Source organism: Monodelphis domestica, chromosome 4 (assembly GCF_027887165.1).
Source record: "Monodelphis domestica isolate mMonDom1 chromosome 4, mMonDom1.pri, whole genome shotgun sequence".
In the NCBI taxonomy this organism is placed as follows: domain Eukaryota; kingdom Metazoa; phylum Chordata; class Mammalia; order Didelphimorphia; family Didelphidae; genus Monodelphis; species Monodelphis domestica.
The window spans coordinates 383,593,719-383,618,920 of record NC_077230.1 but is presented as its reverse complement, the minus strand read 5'-3'; the positions used below and the strand labels follow the sequence as shown (position 1 = coordinate 383,618,920).

Below are 25,202 nucleotides of genomic sequence, written 5' to 3'. Positions count from 1 at the left end.
CTCCACCTTGGCTGAGGCTTGGCTTTATTTTATACCCTTATGATCACACATCTACCTGGCACATAGTTTCATTCTCAACATACATGTTTCCATAGAACCTAACAACAGACAGGAAGCCTAGGGAGATAGTTAACAAAACATTGTTGCTAAATGCAGGATCAGAGGGTAGAATCAACATGACCCAGATATAGGTTGGGGAATTCAGAGCACAGATTTGCCAGAAGTTTTTATGCCTAGAAAAGAGGGTCCTATCTAAGGGTATATAAGAATCCTTAGGTTTAATTTTGTAAGTGGGTTCTCCTGGTAATATCCTAGGGGGACAGAGTGGGACATCTGTATCAACCCTGCAAGCATGTTGCTCTCATCTATTTTTCCTGGGACTAAATAAGAATAATAATCCTAGCAATTCTAATAATAAAGGGATGTTAATAAGGAAAGTCACTTAGGGGGGTTTCAGTGGGTGTTTTCATCCATCCTGAGGGCTGCTTTGCAGTCCCTAGTTTCCACGTGTGACCCTGTCAAACAGCTTGGTCTTTGATGGGCATCCGATATCCCCAGGATTTTTTATCAAGGGTGGTACACATCTCCCTTTTGTGTTTTGGAACATCATTTGGCTTGTACTTGTCATGACAGGTAATGTAACCCCCTGTTTACATGGATTGTCCTTGTTCCATCAATCATTGGCCACAATTTGATCCTAAATGATGAAGAATGGAAGAACTGAGACACCATGAATGGAGCCACATGGATTCCTCTGGCTATAGAATTTAGCTACAAAAGAAAACCTACTAGATTTTTTAGATAACATTGCAACTCAAGAATTTATTCTGCTAGAACCTGGAGAACATCATACACAGTAACAGCAATATTTTACTATATCAACTGTGAATGACTTAGCTATTCTCAGCAATACCATGATTCCAGAAAATCTCAAAAGAATCATGATGAAAAATGACATCCACCTCCAGAGAATTAACTGATGTGCTGTGAATACAGACTGAAACATGTTACCTTTCACTTAAAAAATCTTTTTGTCTTCCAGGTAAACATAGCGGCAGAATAGACATGCCTCGCTTCCCCTCCTCAGACCCAACAATACAGATGACCTCAAAAGACCCCAAAAAACCCATCTTCATAAGAATGGAGGGACTCTACAGTAGGGAGCAGCACTGGAGGTATGTGGGATTCAGGCATTTCCACACTATAAGGGAACGAAAAAGCTCCTACCCAAACTTGAGCTGATCTATCCTCCCCCCCCCCCACACACCTATGGAGCCAGAGTTAAAGTCAGTACGTGCTAGAATCAACGAGTGAGGGAGGGTCACTCCAGGAGTGAGCAACTGGCAGCTCCAGGTCTTGGAAGCTGACTAAGACCACCAAGGACTTACCCCTGCGAGCAGTAATACCCAAAATCCCAGCAGGTGGGCAAGGGGAGCTCAGATCTTGGGTGGGTGCTCAGAACCAGCGTACCATAATCAACAAGTGTGTGAAGGGTACCCTTGAAGTGAGCCAGGGGCTCACTTGGAAGTTGACTAAGACCACCAAGGACTTACCCCTGAAAGCAGTAACACCCAAAACTCCAGCAGGCAGGGGAGGGTAGACCTTGGTCTCCCCCAGGAAGATAGTGCAGCTGCGGAGAATCAAGAGCTTGCCCGAGGCAAAAGCATTGATCATTAGATCCATATACAGAGAGTGAGGCCTCCTCACTCAGATTTCTGACTGGAAAGGGAATAAAAAACCATAGAGATGGCAAACAGTTCCCAGGAACAACTTCCCAACACCAAGAAAAGCAAGAAGAAGGGGTTGACTTTGGATAGTTTTTACGGAGGAAAAACACAGAATACAGAGGAAATAGCAGAAGAGGAAACCCAAATAAATGCTCCAAAACCTTCCAAAAGAAATGGAAACTGTCCACAATCTCTTGAAGAATTTAAATCGGAGGTTATCAAAAATATGGAAGCCTTTTGGCAGGAAAAATGGGAAATAATGCAAAGAGAATACAACAATCTGGGGGTCAATAACTCCCAATTGGAGAAACAGCTGGAAGCCTCAAAAAGCAGAATAGACCAAACTGAAAAGGAAAACCAGTCTTTAAAGACCAGAATTAGGCAACTGGAAGACAATGATCTTTCAAAACAGCAAGAATTAATAAAGCAAAGTCAAAAGACTAATAAATTAGAAGAAAACATAAAAAATCTCACTGAATAGGTAACAGACCAGGAAAACAGAGGAAGGAGAGACAATCTGAGAATCATTGGTCTACCTGAAAAGTCAGAAATAAACAGAAATCTTGATATTATCATACAACATATCATCCAAGAAAACTGCCTGAGGTTCTAGAACAAGGGGGCAAAATAGGCATTGAAAGAGATCATAGAACACCCTCTACACTAAATCCCCAAAAGACAGCTTCCAGGAATATAATTGCCAAATTCAAGAGCTTCCAAGCTAAGGAAAAAATCCTACAAGAAGCCAAAAAGAGACAATTCAAACACCAAGGAGCACCAGTCAGGATCACACAAGACCTGGCAGCTTCCACACTGAATGACCACAAGTCCTGGAACACAATATTCAGAAAGGCAAGAGAACTGAGTCTTCAACCAAGAATCACCTATCCATCAAAACTGACTATATACTTCCAGAGGTACGTATGGGCATTCAACAAAATAGAAGATTTCCAAGTGTTTGTAAAGAAAAAACAAGAACTCAGTGGAAAGTTTGATATCCAAACACAAAGAGTAAGAGAAACATGAAAAGGTAAATATGAAAGAAAAGGAAAAAGAAAAAAATGTTTTTTTCCCCTTTTATTCAAACTCTCTTCTATAAGGTCTACATTTAAATCAAATTATATATATTAATATGTGGGGAAAATATTATGTGTAACTCTCAAAAATTGTATACATTATTAGAGTAATTAGAAGAATCACTCATAGGGAAAGAGTGGGGCATTAAGACAATATGGAGAAAGGGGTAAAAAAAAGAAAGAAAAAGGGAGGGGGGAATTGATGATGGTACCAAGATATACTTGAAGAAATAGAGATAAATTAAATAGAATAATCTTTGTCACACAAAGATACACATGGGAAGGGGAGGGGGAAAATTCTCTTATAAGAAGGAGAGGAAGAGAGTGCTAATTGGTATTACTTAAACCTTACTCTCAGTGAAATCAACTCTGAGAGGGAAGAGCATCTAGATCCATTGGGATCTTGAATTCTATCTCATCCAACAGGGCAAGGGAGAGGGGAAAATTAAGGAGGGATACGGGGGAGGGTGTACAAAAAGAGAGGGAAGGAGAGGGGGAGGGAAATTAACAGACCCTAAAAAAAACAAGAAGGGAACAAAAAGGGAGGGGCTAGAAAGGGAAGCATATCAAGGGAGGGGGCTAGGGAGACTGATTAAAAGTAAACCACTGGTTTAAAAGGGTATAGCAAAAGAAGAAAGGTCAGAATTAGGGGAGGATATCAAAATGCCAGGGAATTCACAAGTGACAATCATAACTTTGAACGTGAATGAGATGAACTCACCCATAAAACATAGACAAACAGCAGAGTATATTAGAATCCAAAACCCTACTATATGCTGTATTCAAGAAACACACATGAGGTGGATAGATACTCACAAGGTCAGAATTAAAGGTTGGAGTAAGACCTATTGGGCCTCAACTGATAGAAAGAAGGCAGGAGTTGCAATCATGATATCTAACAAATCCAAAGCAAAAATAGAGTTGATTAAAAGGGATAGGGAAGGTAAATACATCCTGATAAAAAGGAGTATAGACAATGAGGAAATATCACTAATCAACATGTATGCACCAAATGGCATAGCATACAAATTTATAATGAAGAAACTAGGAGAATTGAAGGAGGAAATAGATAGTAAAACTATATTAGTGGGAGACCTGAACCAACCACTATTAAATTTAGATAAATCAAATCAAAAAATAAATAAGAAAGAGGTAAAAGATATGAATGGAATCTTAGAAAAATTAGAGTTAATAGATATATGGAGAAAAATAGATAGGGACACAAAGGAATACACCTTCTTTTCAGCAGCACATGGCACATTCACAAAGATTGACCATACACTAGGTCATAAAAACATAGCATAAAAATGCAGAAAAGCAGAAATAATAACTGCAACCTTTTCAGATCATAAGGCAATAAAAATAATGATGAGTAAGGGTACATGGAGAGCCAAATTAAAAATCAATTGGAAATTAAATAATATGATACTCCAAAACCTGTTAGTTAGAGAACAAATCATAGAAACAATAATTTCATTGAAGAAAATGACAGTGGTGAGACATTCTTTCAAACCTTATGGGATACAGCCAAAGCAGTACTCAGAGGAAAATTCATACCCTTGAGTGTATATATTAACAAAATAGGGAGGGCAAAGATCAATGAATTGGACATGCAAATCAAAAAACTTGAAAGCAAACAAATTAACCCCCCCAGAAGAAAACCAAATTAGAGATCCTAAAAATTAAGGGAGAAATTAATAAAATCAAATGTGATAGAACTATTGAACTAATAAATAAGACTAGAAGCTGGTACTTTGAAAAAACAAACAAAATAGACAAAGTACTGGTCAATCTAATTAAAAAAAGGAAAGAAGAAAAGCAAATTAACAGTACCATAGATGAAAAGGGGGACCTCACCTCTAATGAAGAGGAAATTATGGCAATCATTAAAAACTACTTTGCCCAATTATATGGCAATAAATATGCCAATCTAGGTGATATGGACAAATAGTTACAAAAATATAAATTGCCTAGACTAACAGAAAAAGAAATAGAATTCTTAAATAATCCCATATCAGAAAAAGAAATCCAACAGGCCATCAAAGGACTGCCTAAGAAAAAAATCCCCAGGGCCTGATGGATTCACAAGAGAATTCTATCAAACATTCAAAGAACAGCTAACTCCAATACTATACAAACTATTTGACATAATAAGCAAAGAGGGAGTTCTACCAAATTCCTTTTATAACATAAATATGATGCTGATTCCAAAGTCAGGCAGGTCAAAAATGGAGAAAGAAAACTACAGACCAATCTCCCTAATGAACATAGATGCAAAAATCTTAAACAGGATACTAGCAAAAAGACTCCAGTAAGTGATAAGGAGGATTATTCACTATGATCAAGTAAGATTTATACCAGGAATGCAAGGATGGTTCAATATTGGGAAAACCATCCACATAATTGACCATATCAACATGCAAACCAACAAAAATCACATTATTATCTCAATAGATGCAGAAAAAGCCTTTGATAAAATACCATACCCATTCCTATTAAAACACTAGAAGGCATAGGAATAGAAGGGACTTTCCTAAAAATAATAAACAGTAGGTATCTAAAACCATCAGCCAACATCATCTGCAATGGGGATAAACTAGATGCATTCCCAATAAGATCAGGAGTGAAACAAAGATGCCCATTATCACCTCTATTATTTAACATTGTACTAGAAACTCGAGCAGTAGCAATTAGAGAAGAAAAAGAAATTGAAGGTATTAAAATTGGCAATGAAGAGACCAAGCTGTTACTCTTTGTGGATGATATGATGGTCTACTTAAAGAATCCTAGAGAATCAACAAAAAAAAGTAGTGGAAATAATCAACAACTTTAGCAAAGTAGCAAGATACAAAATGAACCCACATAAGTCATCAGCATTTCTATATATCTCTAACACAGCTCAGCAGCAAGAATTAGAAAGAGAAATTCCATTCAAAATCACCTTAGACAATATAAAATACTTAGGAATCTATCTGAGACAAACACAGGAACTATATGAACACAACTACAAAACACTCTCCACACAACTAAAACTAGACTTGAGCAATTGGAAAAACATTAACTGCTCATGGGTAGGATGAGCTAATATAGTAAAAATGACCATCCTACCCAAACTTATCTATCTATTCAGTGCCATACCCATTGAACTTCCAAAAAACTTTTTTACTGAATTAGAAAAAAACTATAACAAAGTTCATTTGGAAGAACAAAGGATCAAGGATATCTAGGGAAATCATGAAAAAAATACAAAGGAAGGGGGTCTTGCAGTCCCAGATCTCAGACTATATTACAAAGCAGTGGTCATCAAAACAATTTGGTACTGGCTAAGAGACAGAAAGGAGGATCAGTGGAATAGACTTGGGGTAAGTGAGCTCAGCAAGACAGTCTATGACAAACCCAAAGACACCAGTTTTTGGGACAAAAATCCACTATTTAATAAAATCTGCTGGGAAAATTGGAAGACAGTGTGGGAGAGATTAAGTTTGGATCAACACCTCACACCCCACACCAAGATAAACTCAGAATGGGTGAATGACTTGAACATAAAGAAGGAAACTATAAGTAAATTAGGTGAACACAGAATAGTATGCATGTCAGACCTTTGGGAAGGTAAATATTTTAAAACCAAGCAAGTCTTAGAAAGAGTCACAAAATGTAAAATAAATAATTTTGACTACATCAAATTAAAAAGTTTTTGTACAAACAAAACCAATGTAACTAAAATCAGAAGGGAAGCAACAAAGTGGGAAACAATCTTCATAACAAAAACCTCTGACAAAGGTTTAATTACTCAGATTTACAAAGAACTAAATCAATTGTACAAAAAAAAATCAAGCCATTCTCCAATTGATAAATGGTCTAGGGACATGAATAGGCAGTTTTCAGTTATAGAAATCAAAACTATTAATAAGCACATGAAAAAGTGTTCTAATCTCTTGATAATCAGAGAGATGCAAATCAAAACAACTCTGAGGTATCCCCTCACACCTAGCAGATTGGCCAATATGACAGCAAAGGAAAGTAATGAATGCTGGAGGGGATGTGGCAAAGTTGGGACATTAATGCATGGCTGGTGCAGTTGTGAATTGATGCAACCATTCTGGAGGGCAATTTGGAACTATGCCCAAAGGGTGATAAAAGACTGTCTGCCCTTTGACCCAGCCATAGCACTGCTGGTTTTGTACCCCAAAGAGATAAGGGAAAAGATATGTACAAGAATATTCATAGCTGCACTCTTTGTGGTAGCAAAAAAATTGGAAAATGAGGGGATGCCCTTCAATTGGGGAATAGCTGAACAAATTGTGGTATCTGTTGGTGACGGAATACTATTGTGCTCAAAGGAATAATGAACTGGAGGAATTCCATGGGAACTGGAACAACCTTCAGGAATTGATGCAGAGCAAAAGGAGCAGAAAACCAGGAGAACATTGTACACAGAGACTGATACACTGTGGTTCAATCGAATGTAATGGACTTCTCCATTAGTGGCAGTGTAATGTCCCTGAACAATCTGCAGGGATCTATGAGAAAAATCAGTATCCACAAGCAGAGGACAAACTGTGGGAGTAAAAACACCGAGGAAAGGCAACTGCTTGACTACAGGGGTTGAGGGGATACAATTGAAGAGAGACTAAATAAACACCCTAATGCAAATACCAACAACATGGAAATGGGTTCCGATCAAGGACACAGGTGATACCCAGTGGAATCGTGCATCAGCTATGGGATGGGTGGCAGGAGGGGGTGAGGGGAGGAAAAGAAAATTATCTTTGTTTCCAATGCATAATGTTTGAAAATGAAAAATAAAATAAAATAAAATTAAATTAAAAAAATCCATTTGTTTGAGTTTCCTTCCATAAAATGACTAATATGGATACATGTTTTACTTGATGGCACATGTATAGTCTGTTTTAGATTGCATATTCTTCTAGGGAGGGGGAAAGGGGAAAGAGGGAAAGAATTTGAAACTCAAAAATTTTTTAAATGACTGTTAAAAATTTTTTTGCCTGTAGTTTGGGAAAAATAAAATATCATTAAAAATGTCTTCCACTTAATCAACCCCGTTCTTTCTATTACTCTTCATATGACAGAGATGCACAGTCCTTCACCATCCTAGCTGTCCTGACACACTCTAGTTTATCCTTTATAAGCTGTGGTACCCAGCACTGAACACAATCCTCCAGGTGAGGTCTAAAGAAGACCATACAGTATGATGATTACTTCTCCATTCATGGAAGTTCTGCCTTTCTTAATGCAGCTCAAGATCCCATTAGCTTTTTGTTGTTGTTGCTATTCTCACATCACGTTGTTCACTCATGTGAAGCCTGTAGTCCACTGAAATCCCCAGATCCTTTTCAGAACAACTGTTGTCTATTTATCCCTCCCAATCATCTTACATTGGTGAGGTTGCTATTTGGTACCCAAGTGAAGACTTGATAGCAATCCCTATTAGTTTTATTTCATTAGATTTAGCCCAGGATTCTAGCCTCATCAAGATCCTTTTGGATTTGGCCATTCAGAGCATTAGTTATGCCTCTGCTGGGAGCCATCAGACCACGACGTCTTGACAGAGTCATGTGTGGTAGCTAAGGAGGCCACAGAGTGGCCCTTGGCAAGATGTGATTGCCCATTCAGTCCCCCTTGCATGACCTCTCTCATCAATGCCCCTTACCTATGGAATTGACATGATTATCATTCCCCCTAGTCTCAGAAGGAATAATGCAAGAGCAAAATACCTGTACCCTAATTCCCCAAAACATCACCAAAAGATCAGACCCTCAAACCCCATTCCAAAAGACTTTCATGGGTTAACTTTTACTTAGGTACATAATCCCCAGTAAAACTATAGCTACAGGCCAAGCCCAGAACTTTCCCACTCACAGAAACATATCCTCATGAAGCCATAACACAAATCAATCATAAAGGCCCATACAATACGTACAGGTACACTAAGCTTCAATATGCTTCAGTGACTTGATTTCACAAACCAGTAACTCAGAAAATTCCTAGTAAAACCTGAGAAATGATCAGTCTAATATTAAATCTAAATTGTGTTCCCAGTACCCCTCAACCTCAATGATATGATTGTTGAATTGTTTTTAAGAACTTTTGATTGATTATTTCTTTTTATTAAAAGCAATAAGTAAATTTATTTGATTGTTTGTAAACTCAAAAACTCCCCACAGGGTAATGCGAAAATTAAGCCACCTGTGACTAAATCATTTATCTTGCATGAAACCTTTATTCTGATTCTGTCAAGAATCTGCAATCACAATACAAGAATATAGAATGTTAATCAAATGATTTGTTAAAAGTTATCTCCAATTATCTCCATTTGGATATGTGTGTTAGGTAATATATCTGTGTGCCAAGGAAATGGATATAAAAATAAACATCAAGCTTGGGGATGGCAGGGCAGCTATCAGATGCAAAGCATTCCCATGGCCGTAAAGATATAGCTGTCTTCTGTTTGTTATTTTCTTGTCTGATCATTCGCCACCTGTTGGGAACCCCTGGAGTCGCCAGTGAGGTTGGACCTTGCCTGTGACATGCTTCCTACTTTCTCTTGGAACTTGTGGGAGCCATTCTATGCATGGATCATCTATACTATCTTGTATTACAGTTGTGTGCACATGATTGTAAGTTTTAAAATTCACTGCTACATTGTAAGTTCCATGAAGGCAGACAAAGCATATCATCAGTACAGTATGCATATAGTAAACATTACATAAAACACTAGTGACTAAAATGAAATTAAATTTATGTCACTAATCCTCGACACACTCAGTGACTCTGCCCCAGACCTAAAAAGCAGACACAGATATCACCTAAGACTTCATACCAGGGAACAGTTATTTTCAAATCTGCCAAGGATAATGTGAATATACAGGAACTTGAATTTCTTATTCTTTCCCAGGTTCTACAAAATGCCCCCACAATAGTAAGTTGAATCCTGCATTCTTATAAACCCTCCTCATTTCCTCTTCCAGAATTCTTTTCTTTCCTGACAAATCAAGGAGGGAAGGAAGGATCCACTGGGTTTCAGATTGTGTCTTACTCAACATTCTACTGTCACAGCCAGTCATTGGCCAGTCACATACCTTAACAGGGCTGTCATTGTATATAACCAGGTGAGGAACTTGAGGGAGTTCCAGTAAGTGTTTGGGGCTTCCCATTCTTCATCAGACAAGATCAGGTCAAGTTTGTAACTGAAAGACACAAAGAAGGGTAACAAGTTAGAGGAGACTTTATAATCTAGAGCAACCAGGTTTAGAGCCTCCAGGAGAAGTAGCAGTGGACCAGAAGTCAAGAGACCCAGGCTCCATGCCCAGCTCAAGTGCATAGGAAGAACCATGGAACCTCCTTCAGTCAAGGAATTTCCCTATTTAAGCCTTACTGCCCTCATTTCTATATGGGGACTTGTAGTCAAGGCAGAGCCGTAATGGCTGAAGCCCTCCTCTTCTCCCTGCTTGGTCTGCATAGTCAAGGTCATGGGTTGAACTGTGTACGACCTTCCCAGCTGCATGTTCAAGGTTAGAATAGTCAGCAGAGGGAGGTTTGATAACGACTGTGAGAAACTGTGAGAAACTTGTTTTTCTGCCCTTTCTTGGAATCCTCTCGGTTCCTCCTGGTGCCTGGCTGGTAACGTCGAGAATTCCTATGAAGTTGCCCAATTATTGGTTCCTGTTGTTGTTGGGCTGTAACGTCATATCTTCCTGTGGTTTTAACCTATATATGCTTTGTCTGAATCCAATAAACTTTGTCGCTATGCATTTCATATAGTGTCCATTCGTTACTCTTCATTTTCATTACCCCAAGTAAGGGCACACAGGGCTGGCCAACCCTGGAGCTGAGCCTTACAAAATGGCGTCTGGAACTGGGACATATGCTGTCGTAACCCCGATTCCTTTGCTGGTCATAGGATGACAAAGAGTTAACAACCTCTGCCTCGAGACTGCAGCTCGAGTGGGCAGGGGATCGAACAGAGATAAAGCCGCATTGGCGGGCCTCCTCTGTTCCCCAACTTTGCCTCTCTCTCTTTCTTTCGCTTTTTAGTTTATCTTTTAGCAGTAATGGGTAATTCAATCCCTGTCTTTTTAAAAGACAAAGATTGGCAAGCTCAGCACTGTATACATGCTGCCTTAATGGCACATGGAGTTAGTACAGAAAAAGGTGCTAAAGAAATTCGTGTTTTTGCAGTCATTTATAATGTAATCCTAGTTCAAGGCTGCATGAACAGTTCCAAGATCTCCTAGGAACAGGTTAACTCCCCTGTTAACACTCTGGGGAGGATTGGGGAGGATAGGTTGTGTCTCTCGAGAAGAGCTTTAAATCTGGTGTTCTGCTTACTATAAACATTCATTATCCCTCTTTGATAATGTTCCAATCTTTCTTTCTTGAGACTTCTCGGACAGCTCTAAGCTGTCCCCTGATAGTTCTAAACTGTCCCCTATTAGGGACTCCCTTCCCCCCGGTTCTTTTATTGGAACCCCCCCCCTTCAGTTCTCTTTGGAGAACCCCCGACGCTGTGTGCTGGTCATGCAAAGTTTCGATGCTATGGAAATCCCCTCGGTGGTGAGTATACGAGATACTCTAAGGGTGAGAGGGAAATTATAATTTTTCTTTAGAATGGATCCTAAAACACTGATTTTTTTTCAAAGCATGCTTGTCACAATGTTGTGTGTTTCTGTTTATCGTTGTCTTTGTCAAAGTCTCGTCTCTATGTATTTTTAAATTGGACACTCACAAAAAGAAAGAAAATAAAATGGGATAGTTGCAAGATTGAACTTGCCTGTTAAAAATCCTCAGCAGAGGACAAAGCAAATACCTGTTCAATGATTTTTTCCTCTTTCTTCCTTTGGATGGGCCCCCAAAGGAGTGAAAAAGAGAAAAATTCAGAGCAGAAAAAGGGAGATTTTTACTCCACAATTAGAGGCTATTTTTCATTTAAGATTAATGGTTTGATGTATGCAATTTGGGAGGATTGTTAATGATTTTGATATGATACAAATCTAATTTCGTGTATTATAGTAACTATTTGTCATGTTAATAATGTTAACCAGATCTTATTGAGCACAACAAAACTCATGGTTAGAAGTTTATTTTGTTAAATCTTGCTATGCATAATGGTTTCAGCGAATTTGAGAATTGTCTAAATGTGGCTGATAGCCAGACTGACTCAGAGAGGGAATATTTTATTCTATAAGGACAAAAATTGCACTGGCTACTTTATAAATGTAAAAGTCATTCAGAAAAAGTTGTTATGTTGTTGAGAAGAACTTATTCTAGAAATTAAATTTGGGATTTTTTCAAATCAGATTTATTTTAATGCATGTGCTGTCAGGAGTAGTAACAAGAAATCATATGACACACAAGAAGTTTAAGTGATTAATCTGTTTATGGAATTTAATAATATTAGTACTAAGAATTTGGTATTTTGCAAGAGAAAATTTCTAAACCTTGTTGTCTTTGACTAAGGTTATATGAATTGCTTTTAAAATGTGTACAATGTATAGGAAGGAATTTAAGGGTATATGATATGCAAACTGCAGCCTTGAAATCAAAAAGGGCTTGTCATAAGGATTAAATACAATTCAGGATAGTACCTTTCCTCTACTTACAATACTGGTAAAGAGGAGAAGCCAGAAGAAATAAGAGTAATGGATAGAGATACTAGTTGATATTGTGAATTCTAGTGTAAAATATATACAACAAATTATAAATTGGAATTTAATCAGGTATGTAGCAATATTTTGAGCTAAAAGAAAACTAAACTGTAGGTTTTATTCTACTTTAGACAGAAATTTGAGAGGAGTGCACGTAAAATGCTTTGTACTTCAGTTTGGTTAAACACTGAAACATCGCTAAAGGACTTAATCAAAGTTATTTGGGAGTTGTGGAATTCAAACTAAAATCCACTGAGAGTAAATTATTATGAAAGAGGTTTGAGAAATTCAATATTTTGAATTATAGTAAGCTCACTTGTTAAAGGAGGATGGGACAAGGCTGTTAAGTAATAAATTTAAACTGAGCCAAGCAGCCTTACGATAAATTGCTCAGAAGCTATTAACCCCTTCCTTGCACACAGGAAGGAGAAAGAAGTGCTTATAATTATTCTACTCTGATACTTATGAACTGAAATAGGGACCTCAAAGAGTTAACAACCACTGTGTGATAGAACTTAAAGATGAGTATATTTTAATTGTAGAAATGGAGGTTTTAAGACGCTCAAACAAACAAACTTTGCCAGCCCTGTCTGACCACGTAGCTTGTTTGAAGCTGTGGAATTTTAATGCAAACATTCCATGTCCAGAATGATAAGATTATTCAGCCAACAATATGTAGCTTCAGCCCTTCATTCTGTAAGACTACACTTTCCTGCTCTGTACATCGTCCATTATATGGATTATATTCTTATTGCGGCTGAAGATAAATCCCAAATAAGCAAGTGCTATAGACAATTGGAAATTACCTTGCAAAAATACCAGTTAATCATTGCTCAAGAAAAGATTAAAAAAACAAGTCCCGTACTCTATTCAGGGGCTCAGTTATATGTAACAGCTGTTATGCCTCAAAAATATAATTAAGAAAGGACTGCCTTAATACCTTAATGATAATCAGAAATTGTTAGGTGATATCAATTGGGTTAAGCAATATTCATTTCTTACTACAACTGAATTTCAACCGTTATTCAAAATACTGGAAGGGAGTTCTGATTTGAATTCCCCTAGAATACTGACACCTGAGGCCTCTCTTGCTTTAGAGATAGTAGAAGACAAATGGAATCAGGCTCCACTCAACCACTATCAGCCTCAATTAGCCGTGGAAGTGACTATTTTTGCAACTTTATTTTTTTTTTAAACCCTTACCTTCTGTCTTGGAGTCAATACTGTGTATTGGCTCCAAGGCAGAAGAGTGGTAAGGGCTAGGCAATGGGGGTCAAGTGACTTGCCCAGGGTCACACAGCTGGGAAGTGGCTGAAGCCAGATTTGAACCTAGGACCTCCCATCTCTAGGACTGGTTCTCAATCCACTGAGCTACCCAGCTGCCCCCTATTTTTGCAACTTTAATGTTACCAACAGGTGCCTTAACTGAGAAACAAAGAGTCATTGAATGGTTACATCTAAAAAGCAAAATGGGAAAGGCTTTACAAAGTTATAATTGTCTTATGGTTCAATTAATATGGAAAGGCATAGAACATGCGATCTCAGGTTTAGGATAGTATCCTCATGAAATCCGGGTATCTATTGCTAAAAATATAATACAAAAATATTTACAGTCATGACAAATGGTCTTTACTATTAGTGTACCTTATTGCTATTACCACCTACACTCCACAAGGCTTATTTTCTTTTTTGTCACAACATCCTATTGTTTTTTCTCATATTCTAAGAGATCGTCCGGTATCAGGACCTAATGTTTTTGTTGATGTAAATGCTAATTACAAGGTAGGAGTATACAAGGAAAGTAGCTCTCCTGGCATTTTTACCCTCCCTAAAACAGATATTGGACCTGCTTATAATTCCAAACAATTTTTTCTTTTTTGCCAACAAGGACAAACTATTGTGGAGCACAGTAATCAGATCTTAAAAAACATTTCTTTTAAAACAAAAAGGGGGAGACAGCGCCCCACATCGATGATTGGCAATAGCTGTCTATATTATAAATAATTTGATTTTTACTTCTAATAATATATCCAGAGCTGAAAAAATTTTTTCTCTGCATTTTCTTATGAACGAAATTCAGGTACCACCACTCCTGTGCTCCCTGCCCCAGAACAAAAATTTGGCATGTAGAAAGATGATAATCAAACTTGGCAAGGACCACCCAGTGGTCCTGCAAGGCCGAGGTTCTGTTTGTGTCTCCACAGGTAAAGACGGAATATGGCTCCCTCCCCGCTGAGTTCGAGAAATTGACCATAAAGAGAAGAACGAGGGGAGGGCGCAAGAAGCCTTGCAAGGAGACTTGACAACGTCTCCATAAGATACTGACTCTTCTGCTTCTATTCCAGAATTTAAGTACAGCTATTGGAATAAAGAGATGGGTTTCTTGGGAACAACCACCTTGGGTAGAGTATGTCAGCATGGGACACGCTTTACCGGAAGTCATCTTATATACAAAAACTAACTGATATTCCTGGCATTTACCATTTTGAGAGACAAGCTAAGGACAACAATCAGGCCAACAATTTGTTTGTGCCTTTCAATTGGAACTGGACTAGTTGAGGCACCCCCAGTGTGCCTCGCAAGAGAGCATCCTGCATGGCTGCCCCTCAGATCTCTGCAGGTGCATTATTACGGTCATCCTGACCTGTCAGACTCTTTATGGATAGGAACTTATCGTGTAGACAAAGGGGTAAAATATGAAGGTTACGGCCAACTGCAATATCTAGGTTGGCTAGGGGAATCTTGTGGTTGTATTTGGGGACAAGAAAGACCTATTTGTCTATATGTGATGGGATATGAACAAAGAGACACTGTTAATGTGCTTCCGCCCTTGCTGTCATGTAGATCTAAAAGGGCATCATGTATTCATTGAAAAATATGATTTGGGTGTATTGGCATAACGACACAAGGTGTTTTGGAAAGAAACTGGATTCTTATAAATTTCATGATTGTTTTATAGGAGGATACAGCTTGCCTTTGTGGGTGATGCCCCCGGAACTAACTGGGTACATTTTGCTAATTTCACACAGATTTTGACTGCTTATGGAAAGATAGCCCTGGCATTGGATAAAGTAAATATGTCTCATTATGTTAATGTTACTTATAATGGAAAAACCAGTAAATAGAAGTGTTACATTAGACACTCAAGCTAGACACTCAGGGGGATGGTATCACTCACCAGCAGATGGAGCAATGGAAAAATTATCTCAATTAATCAGCTCTAGAAAAAGAAGATGTATTTCTTGCATAGTTTTAGGTATTGTAGCCCTGATAGCCGCCATTACTGCTACAACTGTCAGTAGTGTTTCTTTAGCACAAAGTGTAGCAAAAATATGGACCCTAGAACATGATGCGGAATACTTACACGGGCTTGCGCAGAATGTAACCAAGGCTTTGCACATACAGCAAGATATTAATATAAGGGTTTTTATGTTTTACAACAAATATCTAAAGATGTATTGTTACTAACTAATCAAGTAGAAAATTTTAGCTATTACGGGTAAATTAAGGTGTGATTATCGCTATTCAGCCTTTTGTCTTCTTCCTGTTAAAGCTAACACGTCTGATGCATTTGAAAAAATTAGAAATGACCTACAAGGTCTTTGGCTAAAAGGCAATATCTTGGAAAACATCCAACAATTAAACCGTATTATTGAAGAAATGGATAGTTCCTTAGCTGAGGATCTTTATCCTGAACATATTGCTGATTCTATATACAATTGGATTAAATCAGGCCAAAGTTGGCTGTCTCCTTTAGCTCAAATGAGTATAACCATATTGACTTTCATACTGTTTATAGTTATCTTACTGGTCCTTCTTCCCTGTCTATTCCAGCTCCTTGTGTCCAGCTTGGATAGGATTGGACAAGTTTTGACCCAAAACCGGGTACTGTTGCAAAACAAAAAGGGGGAATTGTAGTCGAGGCAGAGCCATAATGGCTGAAGCCCTCCTCTTCTCCCTGCTTGGTCTGCATAGTCAAGGTCATGGGTTGAACTGTGTACGACCTGCCCAGCTGCGTGTTCAAGGTTAGAATAGTCAGCAGAGGGAGGTTTGATAACGACTGTGAGAAACTTGTTTTTCTGCCCTTTTTTGGAATCCTCTCGGTTCCTCCTGGTGCCTGGATGGTAACGTCATGAATTCCTATGAAGTTGCCCAATTATTGGTTCCTGCTGTTGCTGGGCTGTAATGTCATATCTTCCTGTGGTTTTAACCTATATATGCTTTGTCTGAATCCAATAAACTTTGTCGCTATGCATTTCATATAGCGTCCATTTGTTACTCTTCATTTTCATTACTCCAAGTAAGGGCACACAGGGCTGGCTGACCCTGGAGCTGAGCCTTACAGGGACTAGACTTCTCTCCTTGCCACACAGGGCTGTAAAGTACTTTGTAGAAGGGAAGCATGGAACAGTGGTCAGAGAGCTACTTTGTAGTCAAGATAATATGGGTTCAAGTTTTGCCTCTGGACCAGACTGGCTATGTGTACCTAGTAAGGTGTTAAATCTCTGAGTACCCTTGAACACTTTCTAAAAAGATGCTGATCTGCCTTGGGAAAGTACTTTCTTTACTGGAACATCCCTGCACCAATGAAATTATATACTTGGGGAAAAAAATAAATGAACTTTGTAACCATAAAATGTTACTCCCTGAACCCATTCCCAGGGTAACATTAGCTGGCTTACTCTAGCCCCTCACTCCAGGGAAATTACTGGTCTTTTAGATCAAGATCTTGACCTTATCCCTTGGTAAGGCTGCATTCAGAGCTTAACAGAATGACTTTTACATAAGAGAATATGTTTGAAGCACGAAGAACAAACTGCACATACCTTCTATTTCTCTAGCTCTTGAAGGTTATGAAGTCCCTTATGATACGGACAATACCATAAATACAATAATTCAGTTTTGCAGAGGATGAAAATTGAATGTTCTTACATGTTCACAAGATCATGGCACTCTGGTCAGATCTTGGCATTGACAAAATTCTGGGTTGTGAAGTTGTTTTTCTTGTCAAGCTTATAGAAAGGATGAAACCACTCCATGAGTGAGTGGTACAGCCCATAATGGATATTGTGGATTCCTAAATATTCCTAAAAAGATGAAACAGAAAATTGAATTTTATCTCATGGACTTTTTAAACGGTTACTTTACAAATACCAATAGCAATAGTGCATTATGACATGTGAGGGAGACAAATTAGGGAATAGAATCCAAAACAAACTTCAAGTTCTTTGCAGTGCAGAGATATTTGCTTTAATAAGTTTCACAGGAGGAATTCAATTCACTGGCAAAACAAATTTATTCTATGATTGATTTCAAGTTACCTTGAATTATGAAGAAGTGGCTTAAAGGATGTCATCAAAGAAATAGAGGAGTTAAAAACAGTATGTGTCAAGTCCCAGTAATAACCAATGAGGGACAACTAGGTGACTCAGTGTATAGGGAACCAGACTGAGAGATAGGAAGTCCTGGGTTCAAATCTGGCCTTAGATACTTCCTAGCTACATAACCTTGGGCAAATCACTTAACCCCCTTTGCCAAACCCTTACTCTTCTTCTGCCTTGGAACCAATACACAATATTGATTCTAAAATAGAAGGTAAGGGTTAAAAAAGATAACCAATAGACAAATCATGTGCTCTCCTGCTATCTTGTCAAGAGCAAGACCCCTAGCACCTTGAGTGGCTGTCCCATGGTAAAGTTCAAATGCAGAGGATTTACTGAGTTCTACATCACTGGAGTGAGGTTATTAGAGAATACTTATTAGAAGCACTCTGTGGAAGGTAGCTTATTCTACTCATGGTTGCACTAACTGCCTTGGCCACCAATTGACACTAATGATTCTGATTCTGATACGGCAGTGAACGTGCAGTCTACTAAACTCCCATATCTTTTTCAAAACTATTGTCTAACCATGCTTCCAAACACTTCCTGAAAAGTAGGATCTAAGAAGCCCCAGGGTCAATGAATTCTTTCCTAAATTGATACAGACAGTGTGGCCTATTCTGGGCAGTTTCTATTCACCAGTTAATTGCCACTTGTAGCTTGGTCATCCTTGGCTTTGGGTAAATTGCCAAACCTCAAATGAGCAAAACCTGAACATAAAAATGCTCAATAACAATGAGAACGTTCTGCAGATTCTTCTTAGTTATTTGGTAAAGCCAAGGGGACAAGGTGAGGACATTTGCAAGAGATTCAATGCCACCAAAGGGGAGTCAAGGGCTAATAAACAACAAGCATACTTCTCTCAAAGGAAAGGTCCCAATTCTCCCACCAGGTCTTGGTGGGGCTCTACATCCATAGAATTCCAGTTCCAAGATATAGAATTGGGCCAGTTTGTATAGCCTTCATGATGCTTGGAGGTCAGGACTACATACCTATGGAAATCAAAGCCATGCTATTAATTCTTTCTTCCTGATCACATTCTCTAGCATTTACTCTTCTGGGTCTATACTGCCTCAGAGAAATGTAAGCTCCTTGAGGGAAGTGGACTGTTTCATTTTTGTCTTTGTATTCCCAGGGCCTGGCACAGGCCTGGCCCTGCTTAATAATGCCTGCTTAATAAATGCTTAGTGAATTAATAAGGCCTGCTTAATAAATGCTTAGTGAATTAAATGGTTCTCTAGTCATTGCTCCATGACCTTCAAGGAAGGGGAATCTAGCCTCTCCTGAGGCAAAGTTACCTAGGCCACCGTTAGATGACTCTCAGGGTTGAGAAAATTTTCCTTTTATTAAGTCCTAATGTGCCTCTCAACAATTCCTGCCTTCCAAAATATTTGCCTCTATTTTCATTTTATTGAGGGTGGAAGGGGAGCAGTTGCTTCCTTCAAGATCCCCAACAAATGGTGGCTTTAAAAAGAACTGCAAGGGTTTGCTTGTGGGAGAGAGGACGTTCTGGGGCTCCTCACATTGAAAACTTCCCTTTCTTTCACATTTCAGCCTCTTTCTCTCTTTTCTCACTGTGCTTTGGACAGGAGCCTGAGTTCTTCAAGGTAGTGTCAGCAGAATCTGATATGGCTTCAAGTAGATCATAATGACACTTCTGTTATCCCAGAACCAGCCTAAGTGCTCCTCAAGAGAGGATGGGCAATAGGTGATGGCAGGTGGGAAGGCATGCTACATGGGTGAAAGCTTTCACCCTGAGGAAAGATCCACCCTGAGAAAACTATGGGCCTTTCAAAATTATCTATGAGACTTAAGAGTATCTGATGGGCAAGAAGAAGGACTGGGTGTCTCTTTCAGCCTTCAGATCTCATGGTGGAGTTGCTGGCATCCTAAAGAGGTAACCATCCTGAATTCACCACTACTTGTTAGGGGGAGGCAGAAGGGAAACAAAAGGTTATGTATGGGAATAGAATTAAGGGTTCATTGGTTCTTCCTGCCCCCTCCCCATTCAATCAATAAGCATTTATTAAGCATCTACTATGTGCTAGGCACTGTGTTAAGCTCTGGAGATACAAAGAAAGGCAAAAAGCAGTTCCTGCCATTTAGAAGCTTTTAATCTGATGGGGGAAATGCTATGCAAACAACTAGGTACAACTATAGGCAGGATAAGATGGAGATAATAATAAAGGAATTATTATAACATTAAGGGGGAATCAGGAAAGGCTACTCAGATTACTCATGGGTCACCTGGTGGGTAGCCCCCAACATCCTCCATGGCTCTTAAGATTCTAGACTTCAAAGATGTCCACAGAATCAACTTCTGCTCCTACAAGTCATTTACCAGTTTCCAAAGCCCTTTAGGTTTCTTACTTAATTTGCTCCTTCAAATAACCCTATGAGGTTGGTATGTGTTTGAGGTCTCACTCCTGGAGTGTGGGAGATACTTTATTTTTGTTTCCTCATTGGTAAAATAAGGAGGTGGGTCTGCATAACCTTTAAGGATACTCAGGAACTGATCTCTTCCAGTTCTAGATCTATGAAAAGAAATGATGTTAAGAGGCAGACTACTCACACAGGAATTCAGGAACCAAGATCCTCCAGCCCTCCTTATCCTTGGTCTAGTGTTTTTGCTTTTGTTTTTTAATGATCCCCAGATTATCTCCTAAGTAGATGTAAGGTGAATGATCAGAGGCAACCAGGTATGGAGGAAAGGAGGATCAAAGAGCACTGAAGATAAGCTTTGGAATCTCAGCTATTTCCCAGTCCTGTTAAGGGCCTGTGGCTACTTTCCCTTCTCTAAACCTCCCTTGCCTCATTTGTTAAATGGGAAAATAATGCTTCTTTACAACTACACAGGTATATATTGGAGAAAAATTCCACTCTGCAAATATGAGCTTGCTTTTTTAATGCCTTACTCTGAGGGAGATTTACATGGATTGTAAAATGAGTCAATACTTACCCCTGTCCACAGCTATCTAGCCATTCTAGAGTTTTAGGGCATAATTGATCTTTTCAAGGCATCCTAACCCCAGAGCCTAACCATCCTTGGTACGTTGCCCTCTGAGTTGCTGGTCTGTCTTTATTCCCTACCAGGGCCATCCTCCCTCAAACCTAGAGCACTAGAGATCCCTATCTATACCACCTAACTTGAGGGAGGGAGTCCATTATTTTGAGATTCCATAAAGAAATGTTTTCAGTTTTAGGATGATCTACCTGAAATGAATATTCACTCCCCTATAATCACAGCTCTCCCAGAGCCCAGAACCCAACAGTACCTAAGAGGAGCTGAATAAATTCTTTCTCACACAAGGCAATATGCATAATAATAGAACATTCCAGGCAGATCTAAAAGGGTTGGGGATACAGATAAAGGCAAAAGACATTTCCTATCTTTTGGAGCTTACAATCTAATGGGGAAGACAAATTATGAACAGCTCCATACCAAAAAGATGCATATGGAATTCTTAGAGTCTTCAGATGCCATTTAGTCCAAACTCTTTAAAAAAAAACCAACAGGGTTGGAAAATGCGTATTGGAAAGGAAGTTAAATGACTTACCCAAGGTGACATAAATAAGTCCAACCCACTCATTTCACAGATGAAGAAAGTGAAGTGTAGGGTGATTAACATTCTAATTATTAATAGGCACCTGCTATGTATATGGCACTGGCCTATATGTTATGAACACAAATCTAGCCAATATAACAGTCCCTATTCCCAAAGAATTTTCAATCAAATTCATAACAAGCCCTTGGTAAATGTTTGTTGCTATCAGAAGATTGAAAACAGTAAATAGTATTCAGGTTTTCAGAGTCAGAAAGATCTAAATTCAAGTCTGAATTCAGATAGTTACTAGCTCTCTTATCCTAGGTCAATCAGTCACAAAACATTTATTAAGCATCTATTATGTACATACACTGTGCCAAGTGCTGGGGATACAGATAGAGAAAGTGAGTGAGTTTTCTCATCTGTCAAAGGAAGATAAGAACAGGATAAAATGTAGATAGTTGTAAAGCTCTATAGAAATCTTAGTTCTAATTGAAGTATACCCAGAAGAAGTCAGGGGCAGAGTTTGAATTTGAACCCTGGTACAGAGCTCCCTCCCTAGTCCCACTCTGCTAGTCCATAGGTGAGAGGTAGTATGGCTTCGTGTGGAGTCCAAGAGGGAGCAGTGTGTGTGCCAGGAGGACCTGGAATTGAATTTGGTGAGTCGGGGCCAGCCAAGCCTCTTTTGTCACCTGTACACTAGGGTGAGGCTGGTTGATCCCAGCCTGGTTTTACCCGGCTCCTGACTCCTGGAAGAGTTCAGCCCATTCCTCTGGGTTGTAGACCTTGGCTTTAAACTGGGGATCCCAGGCAGCATAGAAGTCAGAAGGGTAGTTCTTTTGCATGAATTCAACGTTTTCAGGATCCTGTAGGCCCTTCCAATTCCACCAGAATCATTCATTTCCAAATGCTGGCACCGAGTACACTCCCCAGTGCAAGAACACATCGAATTTGGCCTCATCAAACCAGGAGGGCAGCGGCCCCACGGTCCAGGCTCTCCCACTCCGCAGTGTAGCACGCCAAAGTGGAGGTGGCCAGAAAGAGGAGGGGTGGCAGCAGCTGCCTGAGCTGGACAGCTCCCGCCATCCCAGAGATCACTGTGCAACTGAAGCAGGTGAGGCCACACAGCAGCCTCTTATCCACAGGGGCAGCCCCGACCATAACCAGATGACCTGCAAGACTTCAGCGGTCCTAGAAGGTGTGACAGCGTCTGGGCATAAGGATGATCCCCCAGAAAAATGCTCACATTGAGGAAGCAATGGGTAGTTCACTCAAAGAGACTTGATATTTTATCTAATACTCTTATTTTTTATTTTGTTTTATTTTCCCCCAATTTCATGTAAAAACAATTTCCAACATTTTTCAAGGAATATTGAGGCTCAAATTCTCTCCCTCCCTCTACCCCAACCCCTTATTCCCCTTAAGATGGTAAGCAATCTCATAGATTTTACATGTACAATCATGTAAAACATTTCTCCATATTAATCCTTTTGTGGAAAGAATCTCAGAAAAAAAATTAAGAAAGTGAAAAAAAGTTGGCTTTGGTCTGGATTCACGCTCAGTTCCCCTCCCCCCACCCCCGGAAGTAGATGAGTCCTTTGGGATAGTTTTGGATCATGATATTGATGAGAATGACTGGTACTCACAGTTATTTGTAAAGTATTCCTGTCACTGTACAATGTCCTCCTGGTTCTGTTTATTTCACTATGCTTCTATTTGTATAAGTCTTCCCAGGTTTTTCTGAGATCTTCCTGCTTGTCATTTCTTACACCACAATAGTATTATTCCATTACAATCACATACTATAACCTACTCAACCATTCCCTAATCGATGGGTATCCTCTCACTTTCCAAATCTTTGCCCTCCTAAAAAGAGCTGCTTTAAATATTTTTGTACATATAGGTCCTTCCCCTTTGGGTTATTTTTTTTTATCTCTTTGGGCTACAAACCTGGTTAAAAATGGTATAATGCTGGGTCAGAGGGAATGTACTGTTTATAGTCCTTTGGACATTGGTCCAAATTGCTTCCCTGAATGATTGAATCAGTTCATAGCTCCCTCAACAGTGCATCAGTGTCTCAATTTTCCCACATCTCCTCCAGGTTTTGTCATTTTCCTTTTCTGATATCATATTCCCTTAGGCAAGCCATTGATCCTCCCAGTTTCTAAAATGAGGCTTTTGTGAAAAAGCATCTATCCTTGGTGGGGTTGAAGTCAGAAAAGCTCTTTGCAAACCTTAGAGCATGACATAAGTGGAAGCTATTATCATTATCCAAATAATTTAACTTCTTTGGGTCTTTGTCTCCTCTTTAATAAAAGAGAGATAACAAAGTTGTTCTTAGGATTATACAAAATAATATTTGTAAAGAACATTCAAATCTTGAAGCATTATATCAATATTAGCTCTACAAAATATTAATAACAATTAGTATTAGTTTACTATTACTATTATATGGGAATCAGATAGAAGAGGAGGACCCTAGAAAGACTTCAGCTAAAGTTGAAAGACTGAAAGGCAGAGACACTGAGATGTAAATGTGATCCATCTCCTGCCTGAGAGGTAGTGGACTCAGGATCCCCCCAAACCAAGATGTTGGACATGGGGAATTGGCTTTTTCTTGACTGTATATAATTACAAGGGTTTGGGTTTTCTTTTGTTTCTTCTTTTCCAATAGGAAAGGAGGGAGGAGGGAGCCAAAATAGATGTTGGTTCATTGAAGAAATAAAATTAAAACTTAAAAAAGGATATTTGAAGGGGAATGCTTTCAAATGTAAGTGGCAAAGGGCAAGCTAGGTAGATTAGAGCTATTCTCATATTATTAATATTTGCACTAGAGTGATTGTTCAGAGTCTACAACCCCAATCATATTCCCATCAAACTATGTGATCAAGCAGTTGTTATTCTTCTGTGTTTCTACTCCCACAGTTGCAAATCTCTTGAGTGTATCAAGTATTAGAGGTTAAATGCATAGTGGTATAAATTTGGAAGTGGAAGAACAATATGGCTGGATAAAAGGATCTGAGAATCATCTGCATTGTTGTTCAGTCAGACTGATGTGTAATGGGGAATAAATTGAGACAAAGAATTACCCAACAGGCTATAGCAATTCCTAGGTATGTTGTTGTTTGGTCATGTCTGACTCTTTATGATCCTGTTTGGAGTTTTCTTGGAATTGTTGGCCATTACATTCTCCAACTCACTTTACAGATGAGGAAACCAAGGCAAATAGGGTTAAATGACTTACCTAGGGTCACTTAGCCAGGAAGTATTTCAGGTCAGATTTTATCTCAAGAAGAGGAATCTTCCTGACTTCAATTCCAGTGCTCTATGCAATATGGTACCATGTAGAGACTCAATTAGGCATACAGCTCCTGTCCAAGGAAATCACTTTAAAAGACTGATATATATTAATTTAAGGTCGCCAAGGAATTCAGCTATGAGAGAGAGAGGGAGAGGGAGAGAAAGGGGAGAGAAGGGAATAGGGCTTAAATACCCCCTCTGTTTAGGCTGGGCCAAAAGGCCCAAGCCCTTAGATAGCTGAGGCAAAGAAAAAAGACCAGTCCCTATCACTCACGTGACCAAAATGGAGAAACAGTCTCAGGGGCCTCCACCTCCAGCCTTCTTCAGAGCAAGCTTCTCAGAGCACAACCTCTCAGAGCAAAAACTCTCCAACCTCCTCCAGACCTCAGACCCCACTATCTTTAAGGAAAACATCCAAGTTCCCTCCCCTCAGTTCTCACATCTACCAATCACTGTCCATGTCTTCCCTGTGCCAATGGTGGCTCTAGCTTAACCCAGGACCGCCCAG

The 25,202-nt window shown here is 39.2% G+C and overlaps 1 pseudogene; it reads right to left on the bottom strand.

The window, feature by feature from the left end:
- Positions 1–458: 458 nt before the first annotated feature.
- Positions 459–22,555, bottom strand: LOC100616710 (tissue alpha-L-fucosidase-like; annotated as a pseudogene).
- Between the last annotated feature and the right edge of the window lie 2,647 nt (positions 22,556–25,202).